Source organism: Lactuca serriola, chromosome 2, assembly GCF_051521515.1.
Source record: "Lactuca serriola cultivar US96UC23 chromosome 2, Lser_US96UC23_V15, whole genome shotgun sequence".
NCBI classification, from domain to species: domain Eukaryota; kingdom Viridiplantae; phylum Streptophyta; class Magnoliopsida; order Asterales; family Asteraceae; genus Lactuca; species Lactuca serriola.
In genome coordinates, this window is record NC_136409.1 from 238365168 (window position 1) to 238391852 (window position 26685).

Sequence of the window (26685 nt, forward strand, 5' to 3'; positions counted from 1 at the left end):
GGTTTTTCAAGGAGACAGACCATCTCGAGACTTCAGTTTTTAGATGGAGTAAATGCGATCATTTTGCAAGAAATTCATTCATCTTCGGGTTTTAGAATCCTACGGGGGATGGTTTCGGTTGCCCTGGGAAGGCTGGGGTATACTTGTGGTTTTGACCTTGTCGTTCGAGTGGTTGGGCATGTAAGGGATGGTAAGGAATGATTTCGAGGACGAAATCTATTTTAAGTGGAAGAGAGTTGTAACATCCTATTTATTAAATAAATAAATTGATAAAATTGATGAACAAATAGTCGCCCTAAAACCAATAATATTTAACGGATAGTGGTTTCGGGGAGCCAAATGATATACTTTAGACTTTCGAGGGTCAAAGTGTAATTTCAGGATGTATTTTGTAAAGATTTTTAGAAGTTAGGGTGTGTTTTGTAAGTATTGGACTAGAATTGAAAGAGATTTCATAAGGCAGGGGCTAAATCGTAAATTTCGGATTCATTTTGAAAGGATTAATAGAGGGAGGCGCCATTATTGTTATTATGGGGAGAAGTTTATGAATTGGGTATATAACCCATCGCTACCCTCGTTCAAACCCTAACCCTAGAAGTTGAATGCAGCTGCCATCTTCTTCACCTTATCCCTCCATCTTCCGGCTGCTGCCAACCCCCTCGTCGCTGCCTTAAACCACTGAACGACGCCATCACAACTCTGACGATGGGATTGAAGCTTGTCGTGGAGGCTGGTGTTGTTTTCCTCTATCGACCGTTCTTTCTCTCCTTCGAGGTGTCATTTGTCTCGCTGTCATTGTCACCGCTGGGTTGTGTCGCCACCGAGCCCCGCGCGTCACTTTGTCACTGTCGATGAAGACAAGGAATGAGGTGGCTATTGTTGCTACTGTCGTGGGTCACGTAAACCCCCCTCCTTTCTCCAACCCGCCGTATGTTACGCTCTGGTGATGCCAACTGTGGCCGAGTTCGCCACCAACTGTAGCAGTACCATACGCTAAAATTTGTCCCTTTTTAATGCATTTACCCTCATCGCCAACCGTCGTTCGTAGCGCCGCTGTTGTTGTCATTGCTGGATGGTTCCAACAAGATGGTGGCAACGTTCATGGTTCGTAGTGCGGATGCTCATGTGTGTGGGTTTCTGTCGATTAAAGTCGTGAAGAACCACCATGGCAGCCGACCATGGTGGTTGCTGCCATCAACACCGCCGTACGCAACTAGGAGGGTGGTTGGGTCCATTTTACATATTGAAACATGTGTTTTTATTATAGTGAAGTGGTGTTTGGATTTTTATTCGGCCGGAAAAGTCACCACCACCACGTGTCACCGCCAGCCACCAATAGGGTGGCTGTGTGTGTACTTGTATTAGTTTGTGTGTATCTATGCATATGTGTTATTTTTGGATTTGCTTTGTAATATTGTATCCGATGCGAAAATAATAAAAGAAACTCGTAACCACCACCGTGAGGTCGTGGCCGTCGCCGTGAGCCGCCATTGACTGCCGCTACCCGAGGTGGTAGTGGGTGGTGTCTGCCTTATGAAACTCTAATGGGCCTTATGAGACCCTAAAGGGCCTATTGAAGCCCTAATTAATCTAAGGACTTAGTTTTGGGCCTATTGGGCTATGATTGGGTTGAAAACCCTAATTAGGGTTTAGAAAACCCTAATGTTGGAATTATTGGTTTGGACTTATCGGGACCCGCATTTTGGACCATTGGAGTGAAGATATGACTCAAGCTGATTTCATTGTATGTTTGGACTTAATGGATTAAGTCCTTAATGGATTGAGCCCTTAATGGGTTAAGTAAGAACACTTAACCCTAATCGTCATTTTATGTGAAAAACCATAATTAGGTTTGGGTTCTTATTGGGCTATTTATTGGAGTAAGTTGATGTGGGCCTTTCTGGGCCAATTGGGAACATATTTATGGACCATGCAAATTATTAGGCCTTAGGATAAGACCCATTAGAGAGACTTTGGCCCAATTTGGAAAATTGGCCATAGGTAGGCTATACTTAGGCCTTGAGGATTATCAGCTATTGGGCAATCAGAATGCCAATTGTTTGGTTTAGAATAACTGGTTGGGCCTTAAAATAAGTTCATGTAGAGGTTTGGGCCAAATTTGGAAAACTGGACCATACGTTGGGCCTTGGTTGACTATTGGGCTTTTGGGCCTTCAGGGTGTGAGTTTGGGTCTTGGTTTTGAACCAAGCTAGGTTAGGGGTAAAATGGTTCATTTACTCCAAGTGTATATTATGGTTGTGTATTGGAATCCAATTATTAATTGGGTATTGTTTTGATGTTGATAGTTCTGGAATTTGTCAACCAACAGCTAGAGTTTTATCCGCGGGACTTCAGTAGTGTCAAGTGAATCTCCTCACCATACCAATGGGTAGAAGGCACCAAGGCCGGCCCATTTTGTATTATGTGGTACACTAGTCGATGTAGTGATATGTGGTATGCAAGTTGGTTATATGATATATGCTATGTTGTTTGTTTATGTGACATTTGCATGAAAGACCACGGGGGGAGCCCATGACACTTGGATGTAAGACCATGTGGGGGAGCCCATGGCTATCCGGCAGGTAAAGACCATGGGGGAGCCCATGACACTTAGGTGTAAGACCATGCGGGGGAGCCCATGGCGTCCTTATGCAAGGATATGTGGTAGAGATAGCTTTTATAGCTAATGTTATGTGGTAGAGATAGCTTTTATAGCTAATGATATGTGGTAGAGATAGCTTGTATAGCTAATATGATATGTGATATGTGGTAGAGATAGCTTGTATAGCTAATATGATATGTGATATATAGTAGAGATAGCTTGTATAACAAATATGATATGTGATATGTGGTAGAGATAGCTTGTATAGCGAATGTGATATGTGCTATGTGGATTGTGTGTGGGGTATGCTCTGGGGGACTCACTAAGTTTTGTGCTTACAGTTTACAGTTTTGGTTTTAGGTATCATCGATTTTGAAAAGAAGAGCTCGGATTGATCGCAATACACATACCTATGATTTCCGCAATAATTGATTTTGGGATGAACTCTGATAAATGATTTACTTGACGATAATTTGAAATATTTGAAATAAATGGTATCAATTTTTAGTAAATAAAAAATAAAATTTTTACCCTTGATTTTTGGGTCGTTACATTTTCACACTCTCATTTTTTAATATTTAAATATTTATAAATAATATATCAATAATTTATTCTATTTATAAAGAATTAAAAAACATAATTTTTGATATTTTTTATTTTTTTGTATATATGATTTAATATATATTTAAAAAAATAAAAAATAAGGGAATAAATTGTGGTATAATCATCTCTTTTAGGGGGGGGGGGGGGGTTTAACGTACTACCCCTCACCTAAAGATGGTATGGTGTTTCCTTCATACCTCAGTTTCATGTCACTTCACCGCACCACAAGGTGGAGGTACTCTGATCAGCCTTACCATTTAACATTTTACAACACCTCTTACCAATTCCACATATTAATATTTTTATATGCGTTCTTCTTATCTTTTACCATCATTAGTATGTAGGATGTTTAATCACATTAATTGCAAGTATGGAAAGTTGGGGTACGATCATATAAAGTTAAAGGGTTGCAACACATAACGTACGTGATGTGTTTATTTTTATATACTAAAAATATCGGGTTTTAAATTTATAGATCCTTAATTTATCACTACTTAATTAATACACATAATGACAATTAACCTAATCGAGTATAACATAATTATGGCAAATAAGAGTGTCGAACTCTCGGGGGAACATGTATGACTAGCAAAAGATTAAATTAACTTAAACGAAAAATTAAAATTAATAGGGGTTTGTTTAAACTTTACATTTAAACTATTACTTCAAATTGTCGAACAAGCAAAGACTTTGATTGAAAACAGTAATTTTGAAGCACTTCTACTTAGATTTTGAATCTCTTTTTCCTATGATGATTTGTTGATAGTGCAATGAATTTATAAAATGATTACTGATAGATAAGATTGTTAGCAATTAAGGTTTAATTACTAAAACTAGTGATTAATAAGCAACTAATTCAATGCTCATAAAACTAGCAACCTAATAACAAATTTAATTAACCAAATTACTTATGAACCAATCAAATGACTAATCTTAATGATCATAAAATTAAGATTTTTCGCACTATAGCACAACCAAGTTTGGCCACTTTTCACATTCAATCACTCAAGTTTTTTTATGCTCAATTGGTCCTTATCGTTAGGAAATACCAGCTAAACGGAACAACTGGGTGTATTGCTTATGTGGCATTACATTAAATAAGATATTTACTTTAACTTATCCACATAAGAAATCAAAGTAAAAATAATCACATTTATTCACACACACCACTACGCTCCTTCTTCATTCTTTATTTTTTTTATCTCTCAGTGACCAAGAACGATAAAAACTAGGGTTCCAACTCGTTCCTCCGATCGAAGTCGATGATCACGCACCCAACCGGCAATGACAACCTCAAGGCCAAATCCTAATAGGCTCTACCCTGTAGTGGAGCTCAACTTCAAAGGTGTTTTTCTTCAAAATCTTTTCTCGTATAACCAAGGTATCAAATTCACATTCAATGATCATGATTTTTCTGGAATGACATACTATGGGTGTACCACCTTTCTTGAATGGTTCATGCAAGAAAGTATAAACAAGTTATACTGGTGTGAGCCATGTAAGCCCTTATTATCTAGGATAATTGCTATTCATAACGATGGAGAATATGCTACTTTCATTTTTTATGCTTATGGAGTCGATGGTTTAGTTTCCCTATATGTAGGCCATGATGGTCAAGGAATAGAGGACCGATTTGCCTCTGAGATAGAAGAAGAAGAAAAAGAAAAAGAATACAAAGAAGACGGTGATGATTCATACATTAATGGTGGTGAAAATGAAGACGAAATTGATAACCTTATATACGTGGAGGTGAAATTTAATGAGGATATAGTCACTATGAATAGAACAAATGGTGATGAGTTTCTGCCTGAATTATATGGTGAAAAGGAAAAAGGAAATGATAACAACATAGGTGATGATGTTGATGGGAGTGAATAGAAGGCAAAGGTAAGTCAACATAGGTGGTGATGCAATTAATGATGGTGGTGATGCAATCAATGATGATGGTGAAGGAGGTCGTAATGATGGACAAGACCATGATGAGGTGGAACTCACACCTATGGATTTTGATGCATCAGAAAATTGAGAACCTGGTAAGACAATTGATTGTTAATGAGGTGCATGTGCAATGCGAGGTAAGGGAAAGACCAATTACAACCTTTTTGAATAAATCTGAAGGAAAAAATCTGAAAGGATTATCAAGTTGAAGTTGGCCAAGAGAGTTGGCGATGAAGAGGCACATGGGAATTCTAAATCAAAAGCTCTTGCTATATATTAATTTAAGATGCGCTTTAATTGTTATTGATGTTAATCTAGAACTTGGTATTTACTATGAAAGTATGTTATTTCCTGTATTTGAGTCTATGTACTTTAAGTTCGATGTGATGTGAGCTTGGTTGTTTGTATGAAACTATGTGTCACAACTAGCAATTTAGGGTTTAAGATGTGAAGCTTGTTCACAACAAATTCCTCTATGTAACCTTGTTGCATCTTATTAATAAAATTCAAACTACAATGTTATTTGAATTCATACCTACATACATTGTGAATCAAGTTAAAATAGCCTCATGCAAGCCCAAAAACTTGATCCAATAGCTAAGCACAATCCATTTTGGGTCTTGGTCCAAGAATTCTCGGCCCAACACCCTATTGGGCCGAAAACTCTTTCCTTGGGCCTTTTTGGGCTGAAAACTTCTTTTGGGCCTTCCATTGGACCGAGAACTCTCTTATTGGGCCCAAATAAGCCCGAAATCCATATAGATCTTATTTGGTCGAAAACCCTTTCTTTTGGGCTTTCCCTTGGCCGAAAACTCCTCTATTGGATCCAATTAAATCCAAAAAGCCATGATCACTTCAAACCCAAAAACCCATTAAGCACATAGGGTGTTTTCGGCCACCCTAAGAACCGAAAACCCTTGAAGAGACACAAGGGCGAAAACCCTTCACATTTTCGGTTAAGGCTTAAGCAAAAAAAAAAACAGAGAAAAAGAAGAAAAGGGAATGGAAAATGAGTTGCCACCTCATTTTTGTTCAACATGTAACTAGGCTATTAACCTCCATACTTCTAAGCAAGTATCACCTCAAGCATCCAATCAACAAAGTCAACCCCCCCCCCTCTATTATGATCGGCCGAAACCCCCACCACACACACACTACACTCATTTGCAAGTCATCCCACTCAAAACTCTCTCAAGTTATCTCATCCTTTCCCTCAAATTTTTCGAGTTCACTTCAAGGAAAATCTTAGTCATTTTGGTAAGAACTTCATGTAGCCCTTGTAATTCCAAACATTTTTATGATACCAACTTCTTAGTTACACACTTTTGTTGTGTGTTAAGTGCCTAGAACCACTTAAAATTTCGAGAACATCTTCAAGAGGTGCAAGGCTAGGCTCGAAATCTCTTCACTTTCCTTTCTTCTACCACTCGAAATCTTCAAGGTGAGTTCATACCCCTATATTTTCATGTTTTCTTCAAGTTTTTTTTTTGGGGGGGGGGGATACAAGTTACAACACCAAAATATAATCTAAACTTAAGCATAAGCTTTCAACAGAAAAGTTATGGTCTATTCATGGACTGTTTTGACCATCTTAAACTTAATATTTTTCAAAACTATTAAATATGCAAATAGTTCAGGTTTATACCTTTCTAAAGACTAATCTCACGCGTTCATACGATTTTTGGCGATTTTTACAAAACTGCCTATCATTTCAGAAATGATTTCGGACCAGTCTGTGAGAATGAACATTTTCACACTGGTTTGAGACCACTAAAAATTATCTAGTTCTTATTCATCTTATATCTTGCATTATACACTTTGATTGAGATTCCGCACTATCAAAGTGAATCCGATTAATATGTAGGAGAATTCGGGACTTACAAGTTGTATCAGAGCTTGGATCGGTATCAATCGGATTATTGCAAACGGTTTTTCTTCGTGTTCTTCATATTTTTGAAGTTTTGATAGAGTTTGATTTTAAAAATTAAAATTTTCATGTTTTTTGCAAGTTTTGGGTGATTTTTGGCCAAATTTTGCGAAATCTCAGTGAGATCCTCGGTCTCGGTCAAACCCTAGGCGGCCAGCAGAGTTTTCAGAAGCTCAACAGTTATTTCGGACGGAGGCGAGGGTTCATGGGCGAAGTTCTCGGATGCGTTCTCGGTCCGACGTCGCGCCTGTTCTCGGTCCTCTCTTCTCGGCCACATGATTTCGAATTTCCAGCTTCTCGATTTCTGTTCTCGGATTCAGATATTCAGCCTCGCAATCTCGTCTAGAATTTTGGAATTTCCATATTTTGGCTTGTTTTTGATCAAATTGCCATATTTTCGATCAAATAACTTCGTTTTTGGAATTAAAGCTTTATATTTGGTCAAAAAGCCATGTATTTAGTCAAATACCCTCGTTTTTGTTCAAATACTCTCGGTTTTGGTCTAGAAAATTTTGTTTTCGATTTAGAAACTTTCGTTTGCGGTCAAGGTTATTTTTTGAACAAAAAGTTTGATTTTCATTTTTGACTTTCACCTTTGACTTTCAAAGTTGACTTTTGACTTTCAAGTTTGACCTTTGAGCTTTAACTTTGACTTTCTCGCTTAACGTTCAAGTTTTCACGTTTAACTTTTCAAGTTTGACTTTTACGTTTGACCTTTAAGTTTGACTTTCAAGGTTGACTTTCGAGGTTTCAAATCAAATGGCATTTTTCTTGGCTTCATAATCATATCTATTTTTGGTAAATTATTCTTTTTGGTGAATAATGAGTTCTTCAATCACAAGGTTAATGAAGTTTCATGCTCTCAATCCTGTGAAGCCAAAATTAAATCTTATCGTGATAAACATGAATTATTAATTAGGGAAATTGAGGACCTTAAATATGAACGATATACTATCAGAAAGGAACAAAAACCTTTAAAAAATCAATTGGAGGCCAAAATCAAAGACTTTAGAAAACTTCAAGCAGAATATAGCGATAAATGTGAAAATTATGATTATGCTCAATGAAAGATTGCCACTGTCGAGCTTAACACACTAAAAAATAAGTTTGAAAATGCAGACTTTAATTTTAAAAAATTTGATGTGTCAAGTAGAAAGGTTGAGACAATGATAGAAAAACAGTTAAAATTCAAAGATAATCAGAATAAGGGTCTAGGGTATCACAATGTTCCACCTCCCTTCAATGATAACTATACCCCGCTCCTTGAAACCAATGAAATAGAGACACCTGCACAATATGGCCTACCCCCGGTAACAAATTTAGTTAAAACTGAACAATCTGGCCCAACTAAGAACATTGAGGTGAATGATACTAATGTTTCTACCTCATGTGCAGAGCATGTTAAAGTGCATGAGCAAAACACAAATAATTTTCGTTCTGCTGATAATGATTCAAGAGCTCGTGATGAGGCAAATAATTATAATGCTTCTACTTCATGTGCAAATAAAGAAGCAGTGCAAGATGAGAGTGAGCAAATCAAAATCAATTTTGAGTTTGTTGAAAGTGTTTCAAAAGCATGTGATGATGATACTCCCACTATGGAAAAACCCAAGCCATAAAAGTCTGTTAAATAATTTGTTAAATGTTCTTGTGTTTGTGCTTGTAGAAGTCCCTTGAAACAAAATCCTTTTGGACAAGGACCAAGTCAAAATCTCATCTATATGAAAAGACATACTTGCTTTAATTGTGGGGCTCTCGGCCACATTGCCAGAAATTGCCCGTATCGTGTATATGTTCCTTACTATGCACAAGGTTGGCAGAACGTGCCAAGGGGGAGATTCTCCAAAAGAAACCCTTTGAGGTCACGTTCAAACAATGATGATTGGAATGCTAAGAAGGGTAAGAATCAAACTACCAAGGACAAGAAGGGAATATATGACAAGCAGCCAAATTCAAGAGATGGTTCTGTTAGACAAAGATCAGTTAGGTCGAAGTCATCTCGGCGTTTGGTTTCAAGTTCTAAAGCAAGTGCTGAGGCATCCATCCGATCAAACAAGAAATGGATTAAACCCAACTACATATGGGTTCCAAAGGTTCACACTCCAAAATCATCTAATGATTCTAACACTTCTTCATCTTATGTGTCTGATAAACAAGATATGTCATGGGATAGAGTACCTTGTGTAGATGATAACAGACAACCCAACTTCAAAATGGACTAGGTTCCAAAATCTAACTAATCCCGCACTCTATGTCGGAGCAACTATGGAGGAATATTATCCAACTCTAGTTTGTTGATAGTGGCTGTTCCAGCCACATGATAGGAGTCATCTCTCAACTACATTACATTCAAAACTATAATTTAGAGCATGTATCCTTTGCGGGAAAGGAATAAATAAGAAGATCACAAATGTGGATTGTACTTAACGGAGTGTTGAATTTTGAGTTTGTTAACTTCGTTCAGGAGTTGAAACACAGCTGAGGCTGAACATGTTGTTGCATCTGCATGCTGTTCTCAAATCATCTGGATGCAAATTCAATTGGTGAATTACAGTTTGAGTTTTCTTCTTGATACTTCTAAGTTTTTCTTAAAATGATTCGTTTTGAAGACAAATTTTTTATTTTTGCGCATTTTTTTGTTTACTTTCTTCCCATGCACAAATTAATGGGGAGATCAAAAATACAATACATAAATAAATAAATAAATAAATAAATAAATAAATAATATGTTTTCTTTCGTAAATATTTTTGGGAAGTGATATGAAGTTTAGTGTTATAGGGCAATCTGAAACTCGTGTAATGCACTGAAACTAAATCATTTAGACTCTGTGTTCAATGCGCTGGTAGGCACGAAGGATTCAAAATTAATGGACCAGACACTGCTGACATTAAAAGGACTTGACAGTGTTAACTTATTTGGACTTAGATAGTTTCATTTGGACTGACCATACGACGCTTGGACAGATTGAGCAATGAGATAAAAAAACGGGAGCCTACAAGATACATTAAATTTACTTATTATTTTGTAACATCCCAAAAATACGAGCCAAAATTTTCATTTTTAAAACATATACTTAGCAAAACATTAGAAACAAAACGTTCACCGATCATATCATTTCATAAAAGATATCGCATGTCTGGAAAAACATTTCATAAAACATAATAATGTCAGAGTACAAATCCCCAGGAAGATCTCATAGTGCGGAATACAAGGCATGTGTGTGATGTGCCGCTACCGCGCCAGCTCCTTCCCCTTCGAAGAAGAGGTACCTAAAACCAAAACTGAAAACTGTAAGCACGAAGCTTAGTGAGTTCCCCCAACATACCACATACCATACAATCACATAACATACATATATTGTCAGACATATCTTGGTGCCCGACCTACCCCTTCGGTCCTCTCGACCGGATACTGACTAGTATATCTGGGAGTTGGCCTCCCCTTCGGATACCGACTAGCATATCTGGGTGCTAGTCTCCCCTTCGGTCCTCTCGACCAGGTACTGGGGACTATTTCACCCCCTATTACTACCACATAACACATATATCACATAATCTATCTAGCATGGCTGGGCATGACCGCCCCTTCGGCCCTATCGACTGGTAATCTGGGGGACTATCTCCCCCTACTGTCACTAGCACATAGCATCATATCATACTAGCACAATAACATATCACAGGTAGTAGTAACCCTAGATGAATATCACAGAGACAATCATCTATCATACAATTCCTACTGGTGGGCCGGCATTGTGGCCGTACACCCACCGCTACTGGAAGGTAACTTACCACAAAGTAGCTGCTGATATGCGTGGGAACTGACTGTCTTCTACTGCTGCTGCCCCGGAAATCCTCTGGCTATAATTCCCACAAAACACTCAGTCAAATACTGTTAACCGACCTCAGGGTAAAATGACCATTTACCCCTAACCAAGCCAAGAGTCAAATTCAAATTCAACTTCCAGTTAACCCGACTTGCCGAGTTGGCTTGCCAACTCACCGAGTCCCTATCCATTCGATTGACCATAATCCCGTCTCTATTCGTCGAGTTAGGCATTGACTCGACGAGTTTTCCTTCTAACCGATGTCCAATAGTCCTTCATCCTACTCGCCGAATTGTATTAACAATTCGTCGAGTTCATCTTCATCCGAAGAACATTCTATGATGAGACTCGCCGAGTTGTATGAACAACTCGCCGAGTCGGATCTTGAGGCAAGAAGATTGCCTTGGACTTGCCGAGTCAGGGCATTAACTCGCCGAGTTCCTTCATGGGTGAGTCTGGCTTCCGACTCACTGAGTCACACCCCATGACTCACTACTCCACTCCGCAAATACGAAAAGGGGGAAAACTCGGGGACTCGCGACTCGACTCGCCGAGTCTTCCACATGCAAATACTATATACTTGATTTTGCTTGAATCCAGCTCATGTCATACATAGATCTGGGTTTCTAGGGCTTGATTAACACGTAAAGTTTCCTACTTTACGTGTAAATAAACACCAATGAAGGTTTTAGGGCTCAAAATGCACTAAAAGAGTAGATCTAGGGCTTTCATGCAATATGGCTCCATTAAGGCAGTAGATCCGAGCTCCTGGAGCTCAATCATGCCTAGATCTAAAGGTTAATCAACTTATTACAAACCCTAATTCAAAATCAAGCTTGGAAATGGCTCAAAAAGGACTTTAATTGAGTTATAAGGAACTATAAGCATAAAAACAGAAGGAAACTGAGTTATACCTCAAGGAAATCACTGAAATAACACCAAGATGTCTGGCCTCCTTCTTCTCTTCTTGATCTACGTTCCTTTTCTCTCAAAATCTTCAAGAAAACACACCAAATCACTTCAATCTCATAAGGAACAAGGGTTGGACGATATAGGGAGCTATGAGGGTGAAGGGGGCGAGCTTGGGGGCGCATAAGATGACTTAAATAGGGTGCAAACCCTTGAAATTAGGGTTTCATCAGACAGCGGGGACTCGCCGAGTCCAGAATATGGACTCGCCGAGTCGCCAACTTAAACGTGCTCCATATCCTGTCTCTACTTGGCGAGTCGGGCCTACAACTCGCCAAGTCCAAGGCTAAAAATGCAAAACACTTAGATAAATTTTACATACCAGGAACCAGGTGCTACATATTTAGAACTGTGGCTCAACACTTCTTCGATGTACGAACTTATGTCCTTAATTCTAGTGCTGATAGGGAAAATTGGGTGTTCTGATAAAGTAGGTCTGTAGGAAATTATTTTCTTGCTTTCTAACTGTCTGTCATATGTTGCCTCCTCTGCGTGATTGGAACATATCCGATCTGGAATGCAACATATGCAATTCTATCTCTATGCATCTCCTTATCTATGCAATTCTTTCTATCTGTTAGCCATATGTTGTCCCCTCTGCGTGATGGGAAGATCCGACCTAGGACACATCATATGCACCCTACTATCTCTCTAACCCTCTATCTATGTTAGTCATATGTTGTTCCCTTAGCATGATGGGAAGACATCCAACCTGGGATACAACATATGCCTTTATATATCTATTTTCTCTCTTAATGATTGAATACTCACCTAAAGTAGGGAGTTCTTTGGAAGTTCTTGATTGTCGGGGTATGTTGGGAAGTGGGGAACACGTTGTAGTGCACCTAAAATTGAACTACTTGAAAGGTTGTATGCAGATCTCGCTGCTGAATTTAAGTGGACAACAATATCTTTGGTCGTCGTTAGCAAAATGGTCTATTTAGGAATATGATTACAATGTCTTGCCATTTATAATCTATCAAACTTGTCACTATCCTTTGTGTTTAAGTGGACCACAATATTGGTGATTGACTAGAGCTAAACATACAGGTGTATGCTGATAAACGATATTGAATTGCTTGACAACTTTGATCCCAAAAAGTTTTAAATTTAGTTATTATTTTTGCTTTTGTTAAATTTGTTCAGATGTTTCCTCTATGCACAAATTTAAGGGAGAATTAAAAAAATCATAAAATTTAATAATCCAAAAATATGTTTATTTCTGTTTTATTTCCTTTTCAGAAAATTAAAAAAAAATCCAAATTTTTTGAGTGTATTTTTTTATTTTTATTTCTTAGTTATTTCTATTGTATGCTAAGTTTACTTTTACTTTCATTTTTTATCTCAAAGTTTCATTTGTCTTAAAAAGCGAATTCAAAAAGAAGAAGAGACTCAAGGATACTGTATCGAAATTTTCTGAGCTAGGAGAAGAAACTTGGAAAGGAGTTGATTGTTATTACTCTTCACTCCATTTTCATAAGGAATTGAAGGGTGATGCACCTCGCAAGTCACGATTATCGCTGAAAATCTCGCCAAAGGCCAAGTTAACTTGTTTAACTTGAAAAACTGCATTGAGGTCTATGATCTAGGATATGCAGGGTGATGCGTGTTAAACCCACTAGTTTTATCCCTACTTTTTATTAGTAAATTGAGCACACAAAGGCAGTGAACCTGTCTTTAAGTGGTATAGATTGATAAGTAAGGTATCGAACTCAGGGAACGGGCAATTAAACTAATAGCTAATTTTAACTAAAACAAATAATAAAAGTAAAGGGTTTTTCTCTAGTTTTGCAAGACTAGAAACTTAAACAAACTAAATTAACTAATTAACTAAAGCAACAACTATTCACCAAATTTGATAAAGATGTTTCTATTTAGGTTCAACCAATTCGCTCCTATGGTTATTTAAGTTAAGGTGGATTAATTGCTATTGGTTACCAATGATAATAGTTAGGTTCATGTTCATTACTCCTAACCCTTAGACAATTAACTAATTTAAGCATTGATCAAGTGTTTAAACTAATTAATTCCCTAGATTAATTATTTGGATTAAATAAGATTTGTAATGGTCAATTAAGTTATTAATTCAATTAACCTCTTGTTGATGGTTTCTCAAACAAGCTCACACATTAATCTTCCTATTTTCTTATTAATCTTAGTTTCATAATCATTACTTCTAAGCATATATTTTAGCATTCACATAGACATATGAGGTTAACAATTAAGTGATGTTCATGCAACCTAATTGCCTTCCAATTAACAGAAAATAGTAGTGATTAATACATAAGGTTCTTTAACAAACTTAATTTAATAAATCACCAATAGACAATTAAACAAGAATCAATAATTAAACCATAGGAGTTCTTTGGTATTCCCCAAACAGAAACAAAAACGAGTTTAGCTCATAGTTGCAGTAGAAACAAGCATAAAAACAAAGTTTATGAAAGCAAACATGTTTAATTCCTAAGTCTAAGTGGTAGAATTAACCTAATTGCTTGAATTCTTCCAACTCTTGAAGCCTAGGGTTCCTTAGCGCCTTCTGAACCTTTTAGTCGCAGCTCTCTCTTCAAAACTCGCCAGGAATGCCTTCTTATGGAATAAGGATTCGTCTCTTATAGATATCCTCAAACAGAGGGTACTCGGCGAGTAACAGAATCAACTCGCCGAGTAGGTCAATAATTATCCGTCTTGAATTAGCAGTCGTGTTTATCTTCTGGCACATCGTTATGTACTCGCCGAGTAGAGTCGATCCACTCGCCGAGTAGGACTCCTTCTTTCACTCTTTTATCTTTACTTGCTTTCCTTTTCTCCTTTTTGCTTCCAAACATATCTTTTGGACTGAAAACACAATTCTCAACATTTTAAGTACCTTTTGTCCACATTATTCTCATAATTAATCAAAAATAACTAAGAATATACGTTAAATAATTAACTAATTATGCACATATCAAAATACCCCACACTTGACTTTTGCTTGCCCCCAAGCAAAACTGAATTTTAAACATATTAAAATCACATTAATAACTCCAATCCATCCCAGCCATTATGCCAAGACCGCAACGCATGCATTTGTGTCTAAAATTCCTAACAACCCCCATACTTCAAATACTCACAATCCTCATAAACATTCGCCCACTCACCCCGAACTATGCTCATTTTATGCAACCCTCCGAATCCATCCTCAGAAAATCTCTTTACCCTCAAGGTATTTTTAATTGAGCAACCCAAGCATACATATTCTAAAATTACAACTTTTGATACCACATTGGAGCTCTTTGGAATTCTTCACTTCTTTGACATTAGATCTTTAATTTCTTCGAATTCACCACCTTGTTGTTTGATTTTTGGTATCTTCAACTTTTCTGGATTTCTTGGAATATTTGATCTTCATTTGCTCCAAAATTCTTACAACTTTTTTTTTTTAATTTAATTTTTTTCTTCTCTTTTTTTTTTTCATGTATTTCTCAATATATTTTTCCTTCTAAAATCCCTACATGCTTAAGCAGGGGCGCTCAATCTCAACCTTTATTGGCTAATGATAAAAACTTTCCTGGATACATTTCAGGTTTAGGCTGCTAAACATATTGCATCCCTCAGGCCGAGCAAGGTCGTGTTTTTGTCTTATGATTTCACTGAAATAAGGAAGCCACAAATGCACTAGAACGTGTATAGGCTCAACTAAACATTTGGGTTCTCATGCAATTATTAACATAATTCTAATATGGAATCCTAATTTTTACCAAAATTTTCTAATTTAAGCCCTAAGCATTAAAAATTAGCCTAAATTAAGATTCTAAGTGTTCTAAGATGTGACTAACCCCCTACCCCACACTTATTTTATGCAATGCCCTCATTGCATATTATAACAACTAAAAATGCAAATAGAGAGAAAGTTAGAACAAACTCCCCTGGGGTAGCAGTCGCTAGGCTGACACTCTCCTCTTCAACTCCTTCTTCTAATGACTTCAACCATGGGAACAGCTCATCCATGGCACGGGTGTCATACGTCTCATGTGGTTGATAGCTCGAAAACTCCAAGGAAAAAGGGTTGTTGCACAATTTTCAGTAGTAACTCATAAAGAATGTATGAATGGCGCAGAAAAACTATCCAGAACAAATCAGAAATTCTTCTCGCAGGAGGATACTCGGCGAGTAGGCGATTAAACTCGGCGAGTAGAAGTTGACTGGCAACGTATTTCGGGCAGAAGCAGATGTACTCGCCGAGTAGTATTAATGCACTCGGCGAGTATAGTGTGTATTTTCAGAATTTTTAACCGCTGTTTCTCTTTACTCTAGTGTTGATATAAATGCACTCTCCAGTAAACTTCCTAAACAGCAACACCTTAATAAACTCTCGATTCATACGGACTCGATCCTAGGAACAAGACTCCACAAGCATTCATAAAGACTCTCATTCCTCTCTTGACCATTCCTAAATAGCATGCTTCCTAGCTTCAATACCTGAAAAGAAAACTAAAAGTAACACTAATATTCAAACCACATAGCCAAGTTCAACATATCCACAATTGTCTTAAAACAAACATCATAATCAAACAAAACAAAAGCAAATAAAATCTTCATTCTTCCTCGTCCATCCCTGCTCCTCCAGCTCCACTACCTCCTTCTCCACCCCTTCTTTGCATCCTTTCGTCCCAATTCATGATGTAAGGATAGCCGGGTCCCGGTCGCGGGGCAATATGCATTTGTTGGAAAAGATAGTCGAAGGATTGATTGGTGTAATTAACCCCTCGCCCTATATCATCCAAGTATCGTCGATACTCCACTTGATTCCATCCCTCGTTATCCTCCACCGGAATCACCGGTGGGTCTTCTCGTACCCGCTCGTTTCTCGGCCTAACCCGCCTTCCCGGCTCCTCGGGGACCGCCGGCTCGTCCTCATTCGGAATAGTAAAAGAATCACCAAATTTTTCCACTATCCGAGCCCTCCTATAAAGTGCAGTGTTGAATGGAGGAGGGTGGATAATCGTCAGCATTTGAGCTTGCGGTAATCCCAAGATTCCAAATGATCGCGCAAGCCGAGTAATGAACATACCCCCATTGATCTTCGAGTTGATTTTTTCCTTAACCGCTCCCTCCGCAAGAAATTTAGCAATGCAATATGGGAGGTTGCAGAAAACATCGGGGGTGATGATACTCCACATATAAAAGATATCAAGGGTGGGAACTTTATCCCCATCCTTTCGCATGTTGATCGTGCTTGCAACGAATCGGTGAATGAGTCGATGGATTGGAGAACGAATATGCCCTTCTTGAGCAGTGGAAGGTATATAGACCCGGTTAGCAATTGTACTCCACCATGTCGATGCCACCACCCCCTCGGGAAGTTCTTTGTAGGTATTTTCCAAGAAGGCTTCAAAGTAGTCCGTCATCGACATATCTTGATCGTAGATGCCCAACCGCCAAGAGAACTCAACCATGCTGCATTGTCGCAGCTCTCCTCCCAAAGAAAACGAGATCGTGTTTGGATTGTAATATTCACTACCACCTCGGAATGAAATAGTAGCAAAGAATTCCCAGCACAACTCCGCGTATACTGGCTCTTGTATTTTAAATAATTGCAGCCAACCATCACAAGTGATGTTGGCATAACCCAAGTTACAATCTTTTACCAAATATGGAGTAAGTTCCTCTTCCAAGCCGACATTACCCATCCATCCCCAATCCACTGCAGTGGGCAAGTGAATTTCTTTCTGTCGCAGCGCTTCCAACCTGTTTAGGGCTCGAGTTTTGGAGGATTTAGAGGTAATTTGTTGAAAGGCTAACCATGGCATATCACCATGGCCTCCTCCACGTGATGACTGTCCTCTCCTTGCCATGATATCTGCATAAACATACCAAAAAAACAATAAACAACACCCCATAGTTAGAGCAGAAGAAATTTTTTTTTGATCTGATTAGGTCCTACTCGCCGAGTACACGAACATACTCGCCGAGTAGTATGAACTTTTTGACAGATCGAGATCAGATCTGTGTAATCTGTGTAATAGTCCAATTTGTTCATAGGGTTTTGTTGTAATTACTTATCTACCCATATTTCTTGAAGAAATTACTCCAAACAACCTCTAATTCATGAGTAAATCAAAGCCCTAAAAATTGGGAAAAAACTCCCCAAATCCGGAATCATATCAAATATGGGGAGATATGTGATAAAGATTGGACCTTTCATAAAGTTAAAGGGTAAAGATGTCACCTTGTTGCTTGAATGAAGAGAAAGAGGAAGAAAATTGAATAGATCTTGAAGAACCCTTGAGAGGCGGCTGAGGGACGATGCTCGGCGAGTGTGGAGATGAAATGTTGAATGATAGTAATTTTTACAGATTTTACTTTACTGAGTTTAAACCATCTACTCGCCGAGTAGAATGGATCTACTCGCCGAGTAGATACGCGTGTTATGGACATTTGGCTGTAAGCGAACATTTACTCGCCGAGTATAATCGATATACTCGCCGAGTATATGTCTCAGGTTGAAATTTTTTTTGTAAATTTGCCAATTTTACTATATTAATTCCTTTGTTTAGCCTTTCCACCCCACACTTCCAGTAGAGCTTGTCCTCAAGCATTTAGAGAAGTAGAATAAATGAAGAAGAATGAACAAAACAATATGAAAAATAAAGAAAAGGAAAGAAAATGCAAACGTGAAACTCGGTTTGCCTCCCGAGAAGCGCTTCTTTTGATGGAGTCATTAGCTAGACTCCGCCCCTTCTACGTGTTTGCGATTCCGCACAGCAGCAGCTCCTCCAATCCTTCATTTCGGGGGACTCCTTCTTCATATTTCTTCACTCTATGGCCATTGACTTTAAATGGTGTGCCATCTTTTGAGATCAATTCTATAGCCCCATGAGGAAACACCGTCTTGACCAAAAAGGGACCATCCCACCTTGATTTGAGTTTGCCCGAGAAAAGTTTTAATCGGGAGTTGAAGAGTAGTACTTTTTGGCCTTCATGGATGTTTTTGCTTTTGATTCGTTGGTCATGCCATCTCTTGGTTTTTTCTTTATAGAGCCACGAACTAGAATAAGCCTCATTTCGGAGTTCTTCAAGGGCATTCATTTGCATTAGACGGTTGGTCTTCAATTCTTCCATGTCAAAGTTGCACCTTTTTAGCGCCCAATATGCCTTGTGCTCGATTTCAACCGGTAAATGGCATTGCTTTCCATAAACTAACCTATATGGTGTAGTACCAATAGGTGTTTTGAAAGCGGTACGAAATGCCCATAGCGCGTCATCCAATTTATCCGACCATTCCTTGCGGTTGCTTCCCACCGACTTCTCTAAGATACGCTTCAAAGCTCGATTGGTCACTTCCGTTTGTCCACTCGTTTGTGGGTGGTATGATGTGGAGAACTTATGGGTCACCCCATATTTTTTGAGCACCTTGTCCAATTGATCATTGGCAAAGTGTGTGCCACGGTCACTAATTAGGGCCTTGGGAACACCAAACCGGGAGAATAGTTTTTTTAAGAATCATACCACTACCCGTCCGTCATTTGTAGGTAAAGCCTGCGCCTCCGCCCATTTCGAAACATAATCTACCGCCACTAGGATGTACTTGTTTCCTTTGGAGGTGGGAAAAGGTCCCATGAAGTCAATGCCCCACACGTCGAACACCTCACATACTTGAATGCTATGTTGTGGCATCTCATTTCGAGATGAAATGTTTCCCACCCTTTGACAAGCATCACATTCTTTGACATATTGGGCTGCATCTTTGAAGATTGTAGGCCAATAGAATCCAATGTCAAAGATCTTCCTTGCGGTATAGTGTGCTCCGTGATGTCCTCCCGTGGGCCCGCTATGGCAATGTTCTAGTATTCGTCGACTCTCCTTTCCGAACACACATCTTCGTATAATTCCATCCGCACAGCTTCGAAAGAGGTATGGATCGTCCCAAAAGTAATATTTGATCTCCGCAAAGAATTTCTTCTTTTTCTGACTACTATAATCCTTCGGAATGTAATTGGTAGCTAAATAGTTAGCTATGTCTGCGAACCATGGCTCCTCTCCCACGGACACCATAATGTATTCATCCAGAAAGTCGTCTCCATCCTTTTCTTCTTGCAATGTCGGGTTCTCGAGCCTAGATAAATGATCGGCCGCTACGTTCTCCATTCCTTTCTTGTCTCGTATCTCTATATCGAATTCTTGAAGAAGCAGCACCCATCGTATTAGTCTTGGCTTGGCATCCTGTTTGGAAAACAAATACTTAATAGCCGAGTGGTCAGTAAAAACAGTGGTTTTAGATAAAACTAAGTAAGGGCGAAACTTGTCAAAAGCGTAAACCACGGCTAACAGTTCTTTTTCAGTAGTAGTATAATTCTCTTGGGCGGGATTTAGGGTCTTGCTTGCATAATAGATGGGTTGAAAGTGCTTATCAACCCTTTGTCCAAGGACCGCTCCTAGTGCATAGTCACTAGCATCACACATGATCTCGAAGGGTAAGTTCCAATTTGGTGCTATAATGATCGGGGCATTAGTTAATTTTTCCTTTAGAAAGTCAAATGCCTCTAAACACTCTTTGGTAAAATTAAAGGGTGCATCTTTTAGTAATAATTGTGTTAGAGGTTTCGTGATTTTGGAAAAATCTTTTATAAAACGCCGGTAAAAACCTGCGTGTCCCAAAAAACTTCTAATGCCCTTCACATTAGTTGGTGGGGGTAATTTTGCAATGGTGTCTATCTTTGCCCGATCCACCTCTATTCCCTTTTTAGAGACTTTATGTCCCAAAACTATACCCTCCTTGACCATGAAGTGACACTTTTCCCAATTTAGGACCAAGTCGGTTTTCTCACATCTGGCAAGCATTGAGTCAAGATTTGTTAGGCAATTATTGAAAGAAGATCCGAATATAGAAAAGTCATCCATAAAGACCTCCATGAATTTTTCCACCATATCATGGAATATGGCGGTCATGCACCTTTGAAATGTCGCAGGTGCATTGCATAGTCCAAATGGCATGCGTCTATAGGCGAAAGTTCCACTGGGGCATGTAAAGGTGGTCTTTTCTTGGTCCATTGGGTCTATGGGTATTTGAAAATACCCTGAAAACCCATCTAAAAAGCAATAGTAGCTATGGCCCGATAGTCTCTCTAACATTTGATCTATAAAAGGAAGGGGGAAATGGTCTTTGCGAGTGGCATCGTTTAGCTTTCGATAATCGATGCACACTCGCCAACCGGTTACCGTTCGCGTTGGAATTAACTCGTTCTTTTCGTTGGTAATGACCGTCATTCCTCCTTTCTTGGGCACCACTTGGACCGGACTCACCCATGGACTATCGGAGATGGAGTAGATGATTCCTGCATCCAAAAGCTTGACCACCTCCTTCTTGACGACTTCTTGCATGTTCGGGTTTAATCGTCTTTGATGTTGCACCACCGGCCTTGCTCCTTCTTCTAAATTGATTTTGTGAGAGCAGTAGGATGGACTTATTCCTTTGATGTCGGAGATGCTCCATGCGATGGCTCTTTTCCTTTTCTTCAACACGCGTACAAGCTCCTCTTTTTCTGTTTTGGATAGGTCCGAGGCTATGATCACAGGCTTCTGATTTCCTTCTTCCAGAAAGGCATACTCCAGATGATCAGGTAGTGTTTTGAGCTCCAATTTGTTTTGCATATTGACGGACTCGCCGAGTGCAGATTTGGTACTCGGCGAGTTGGTGGCTGTATTCACGACTTCTGGCTTTTCTTCGGATGTACTCGGCGAGTAGATCGGGTCTACTCGGCGAGTAGTTCTTTCAGCTTGCTGCTTTATTTCTTCATACTCTGCTTCTTCCAACAGTCTTTCAATCTCTAGTAAGTCCTTTTCTGGATCAAATTCTTCATCCAAAGCTGCAAATTTGCCGGAATCTTTAGGTATGTCTTCTTCCAATATTTCGTCAAGCATGTCGATTGAGAAAGTCGTGTCGTCACTACTCCTTGAGTACTTCATGGCTTGGTCTACCCCGAATGTCACTGAATCGTCCCCAACTCGCAATGTGAGCTTAGAATCTCTCATGTCTACGATAGCGCTAGCGGTGTTGAGGAAGGGCCTTCCAAGGATGATTGGCACTTGCGGGTCCGCCTCCATGTCAAGAATGATGAAATCAGCCGGGAAGACAAATTTGTCTACTTTTACTAGCAAATCTTCACAAATGCCTCTTGGAAAAGTAACCGTCTTGTTTGCCAAATGAATTGCCATTCGAATTGGCCTTGGCTCCGGGAGGTCCAGCTTTTTAAAGAACGAGTATGGCATAAGATTCACACTTGCTCCAGAATCAGCTAAGGCATGAATTGCAGCCAAGTTGCCAAATAGGCAAGGCAAAGTTAAGCTCCCCGGATCACCCTTCTTCTTTGGTAATTTGTTTAGCATTGCGGCGGAGCAATTCTCATTAAGCACTACCTTCTGCACTTCCTCCATCTTTCTTCTGTTAGTGAGGAGTTCCTTAAGGAACTTTGCATACTTGGGCATTTGCATGACGGCTTCAATGAAAGGAATGTTTATTTGAAGAGTTTTAATATGATCAAGAAACTTCTGATATTCCTCTTCCTGCTTCTCCTTCTTGGCTCGGGCTGGGTACGGCATTGGAGGCTGGTATGGTTTCAAGGGTGGCTGATCACTTGTTTTAGCAGAGGTACTCGCCGAGTCCATCGGTCCTACTCGGCGAGTAGGACTCTCAGATTGTGAGTGTTGATTTTCGACTTGTACTTCCGTTTCTTCCTTCTGTGAGTCCTTGTTCGCTTCTGTTCGAATGGGGGCCAGGGGAGTAATAATCTTCCCACTTCTTGTGGTAACAATATTTACTTGCGCGCCTCGTGGGTTGTTCTCGGTTTTGCTAGGAAGCTCACCCGGTGACCTTTGGTTTAGTTGTTGAGCAAGTTGCCCAAGCTGCGTTTCTATGTTGTGGATGGATGCTTGCTGGTTCCTGAGCATTGTTCTTGTTTCTTGGATAGCAGCATCATGGTCATTATGTCTTTTCTCGGAAGCGGCCACAAATTTAGTTAGCATATCTTCCAAGCTTGGCTTCCTCTCTTGCACCGGCTCCTCCTTTTGGTAAAAGCCTCTTCCTTTTTGTCTGTACTTCTCCTCCTTGGCCTTCTTATACTCTTCGTAAGGCAGCCACTCCTTCTTTTGTTTGCGCCAGTCTTCATCATACCGGTCACCACTCGAATAACATACTTGTGCCTTTTTGTTGCCGTGCTCATCCAAATCGCAATCTCTAGTGAGGTGGGGTCCATTGCAGTTTTCACAACCCACCCGTATGGCATGGATAGTTTGATCCATTTTGTCCATTCTCCTATCCATGGTTTTTAACATGGCCATGACCGCGGATAAATCTTCAGTAGCAGCGTACGCGGCTCCCCTCGTGACATCATTCCTAGGGTTGTGGTATTCTCTAGAGTGTTTAGAGAATTCTTCAATTAATTCTTTAATCACCGGGGGTGGCTTCTTTGTAAGTGGGCCTTGTGAGTCTAGCAACTGCCGGGTTGTGACATTAACTCCATCATAAAAGATGGAAACTTCTTGCTGGCTGTTTAGATCATGGTGTGGGCAATTTCGTAGCAGACTTTTGTACCTCTCCCATGCTTCATATAAAGATTCTCCAGCTTGTTGTTCAAAGTTTGCAATGGCCTTCTTGAGTTTGGCTATTTTGGATGGGGGTCAAAAGTGATCTATAAATTCTTCCTTCATTTTGGCCCAAGTAGTGAGTGACCCGGGGGGAAGTGATTTGAGCCAGTCTTTAGCAACACCCTTGAAGGTTACCGGAAGCATCCGAAGTAGTTGAGTTTCGCGGGTCACATTTGGAATGTTGAAATAATCAGCAACATCATTTACTTCATCCAAATGTTTGTAGGCATCTTCATGATCTTTCCCATAGAAAGGTATTTCCTTAAGCGCAGCTAGGATATGACCTTTTAGTTCGAAGGTAGCAGTTGCGGGAATTGCGGGTTGCACAAGTCCCGGGCCATGGTCGTCGCGCATCCTCTTCTTCCATTCCCCCATGGGAATTTCATCAATGTTAGCCATAGTGAATGCTAACTCTTCCTCCGATTCGGTTTCTTGTTCGTACGTTGCCTCCTCTTCTTCCACGGTCTCGTATCCAATATCTTCTTGGATTGGCTCCTCAATTGTCAAGGAAGCGCTAGAAGCTCCTGATTTACTGCTCTTCTTTTTCCTAAAAACAGTCTTCAAGTTGGACAATGGTGATTTCTTTGGTGTGCTTGAACTCTCCACGTCCTTCCCTTTGTTTCTTTTCAATTCGGATTCGGGATCTTCAAACGGAGGTACCAGTGGTGTGTTTGCTCCTCTGGTCATGAGAGTCCTGAAATTAATCAAATAAAAAAGAAAAACAAAACGTAAAAAGAACAAAAAGATTGTAAAAGAAAAGAAAAAAAAATTGTTGGTTAAACTGCTACTCGCCGAGTAGGTGCGAGTGCACTCGGCGAGTATCAGTGATATTTCAAAAAAAATTTTAAGTTTTAACTTAACTGAAACAGATACTAAAACCTAATTACTGGATACTAAATTGCAATAAATGAACTTTATGCAAGTAAACTCACACAAAGGATCGAAAAAAATTAGGAATTAGCTTAATTATTTAGAACCGTTCCCTGGCAACGGCGCCAAAAACTTGATGCGTGTTAAACCCACTAGTTTTATCCCTACTTTTTATTAGTAAATTGAGCACACAAAGGCAGTGAACCTGTCTTTAAGTGGTATAGATTGATAAGTAAGGTATCGAACTCAGGGAACGGGCAATTAAACTAATAGCTAATTTTAACTAAAACAAATAATAAAAGTAAAGGGTTTTTCTCTAGTTTTGCAAGACTAGAAACTTAAACAAACTAAATTAACTAATTAACTAAAGCAACAACTATTCACCAAATTTGATAAAGATGTTTCTATTTAGGTTCAACCAATTCGCTCCTATGGTTATTTAAGTTAAGGTGGATTAATTGCTATTGGTTACCAATGATAATAGTTAGGTTCATGTTCATTACTCCTAACCCTTAGACAATTAACTAATTTAAGCATTGATCAAGTGTTTAAACTAATTAATTCCCTAGATTAATTATTTGGATTAAATAAGATTTGTAATGGTCAATTAAGTTATTAATTCAATTAACCTCTTGTTGATGGTTTCTCAAACAAGCTCACACATTAATCTTCCTATTTTCTTATTAATCTTAGTTTCATAATCATTACTTCTAAGCATATATTTTAGCATTCACATAGACATATGAGGTTAACAATTAAGTGATGTTCATGCAACCTAATTGCCTTCCAATTAACAGAAAATAGTAGTGATTAATACATAAGGTTCTTTAACAAACTTAATTTAATAAATCACCAATAGACAATTAAACAAGAATCAATAATTAAACCATAGGAGTTCTTTGGTATTCCCCAAACAGAAACAAAAACGAGTTTAGCTCATAGTTGCAGTAGAAACAAGCATAAAAACAAAGTTTATGAAAGCAAACATGTTTAATTCCTAAGTCTAAGTGGTAGAATTAACCTAATTGCTTGAATTCTTCCAACTCTTGAAGCCTAGGGTTCCTTAGCGCCTTCTAAACCTTTTAGTCGCAGCTCTCTCTTCAAAACTCGCCAGGAATGCCTTCTTATGGAATAAGGATTCGTCTCTTATAGATATCCTCAAACAGAGGGTACTCGGCGAGTAACAGAATCAACTCGCCGAGTAGGTCAATAATTATCCGTCTTGAATTAGCAGTCGTGTTTATCTTCTGGCACATCGTTATGTACTCGCCGAGTAGAGTCGATCCACTCGCCGAGTAGGACTCCTTCTTTCACTCTTTTATCTTTACTTGCTTTCCTTTTCTCCTTTTTGCTTCCAAACATATCTTTTGGACTGAAAACACAATTCTCAACATTTTAAGTACCTTTTGTCCACATTATTCTCATAATTAATCAAAAATAACTAAGAATATACGTTAAATAATTAACTAATTATGCACATATCACAGGGGCTAACATCAAACTAGCCATGAGTAGTTCCCCGATACTCAACAAATTGTAGTGCGTTCCTCCATGTTCACACAGATACTGTGAGTAGTCTCTGTCTGAGCCAAGACTGAGTCCTAGAACAACTGTGGTGAGAAGGGACTTTATGATTTTGTAATCTACAAGGACTTTTTAGTCATTTGTTACTTTTCAAGGCGCAACGGTGATCATTAAAGAATACTCATTCGAAGGAACAAGATTTGAAGATTATTTTTCAACATTCAATTTTTCAACCCCAGAAGCAAGGTGACACTGTATTTGAAGTTATGTGGCAGATTGCATTGAAGTCTCTTCAATCAATCTGCTGCTATCTATGAAATTGCTGAAGTGATCCAGAAGATTTTGTCTCTCTGTAATTATTTTCTTTGAAGTTTCTTAAAGCTGAAAGTGCGAATTTTCAAGAATCTTTACAAGAAGCCCCTACACCCAATGTGCGTTCAAAGTCAAATTCTCAAAAGGAAGTCTAACTACTAAAAATGAAGTTATTCATGAAGAAAATCCACATGTTCATCTTGAAGTTGTGAAGAAATCGAATATTAGAGCTGAAAGCCAAAGATCAAGGAAGACTGAAAAGAAAAGAAAAGAATAAACCAAGGGGGAGATTGTTAGGACTAAATTCTGGTTTATTCTAAGTGAAAAGAAGGCTATAAACCAAGAGGGAGATTGTTAGGTCATAAATTGTGGTTTATACTTTATTTTTCATAAGCTATTAGAGTTCTTGGTCTAGGACCGAAAACACCATGTTTTGGTGTTGTTTGGACCAAAATCACATGTGATTTTGATTAGGCTTTATATTGTTTTGT

At 38.9% G+C, this 26685-nt stretch overlaps 1 non-coding gene across 1 annotated transcript; it reads left to right on the forward strand.

Annotated features, from left to right (window-relative positions):
- The first annotated feature begins 23396 nt into the window (after positions 1 to 23396).
- LOC145091092 (small nucleolar RNA R71) lies at positions 23397 to 23503 on the forward strand. Its single transcript, XR_013701980.1, has one exon. It is a non-coding gene; the product is annotated as a small nucleolar RNA R71 (small nucleolar RNA).
- Positions 23504 to 26685: the final 3182 nt, after the last annotated feature.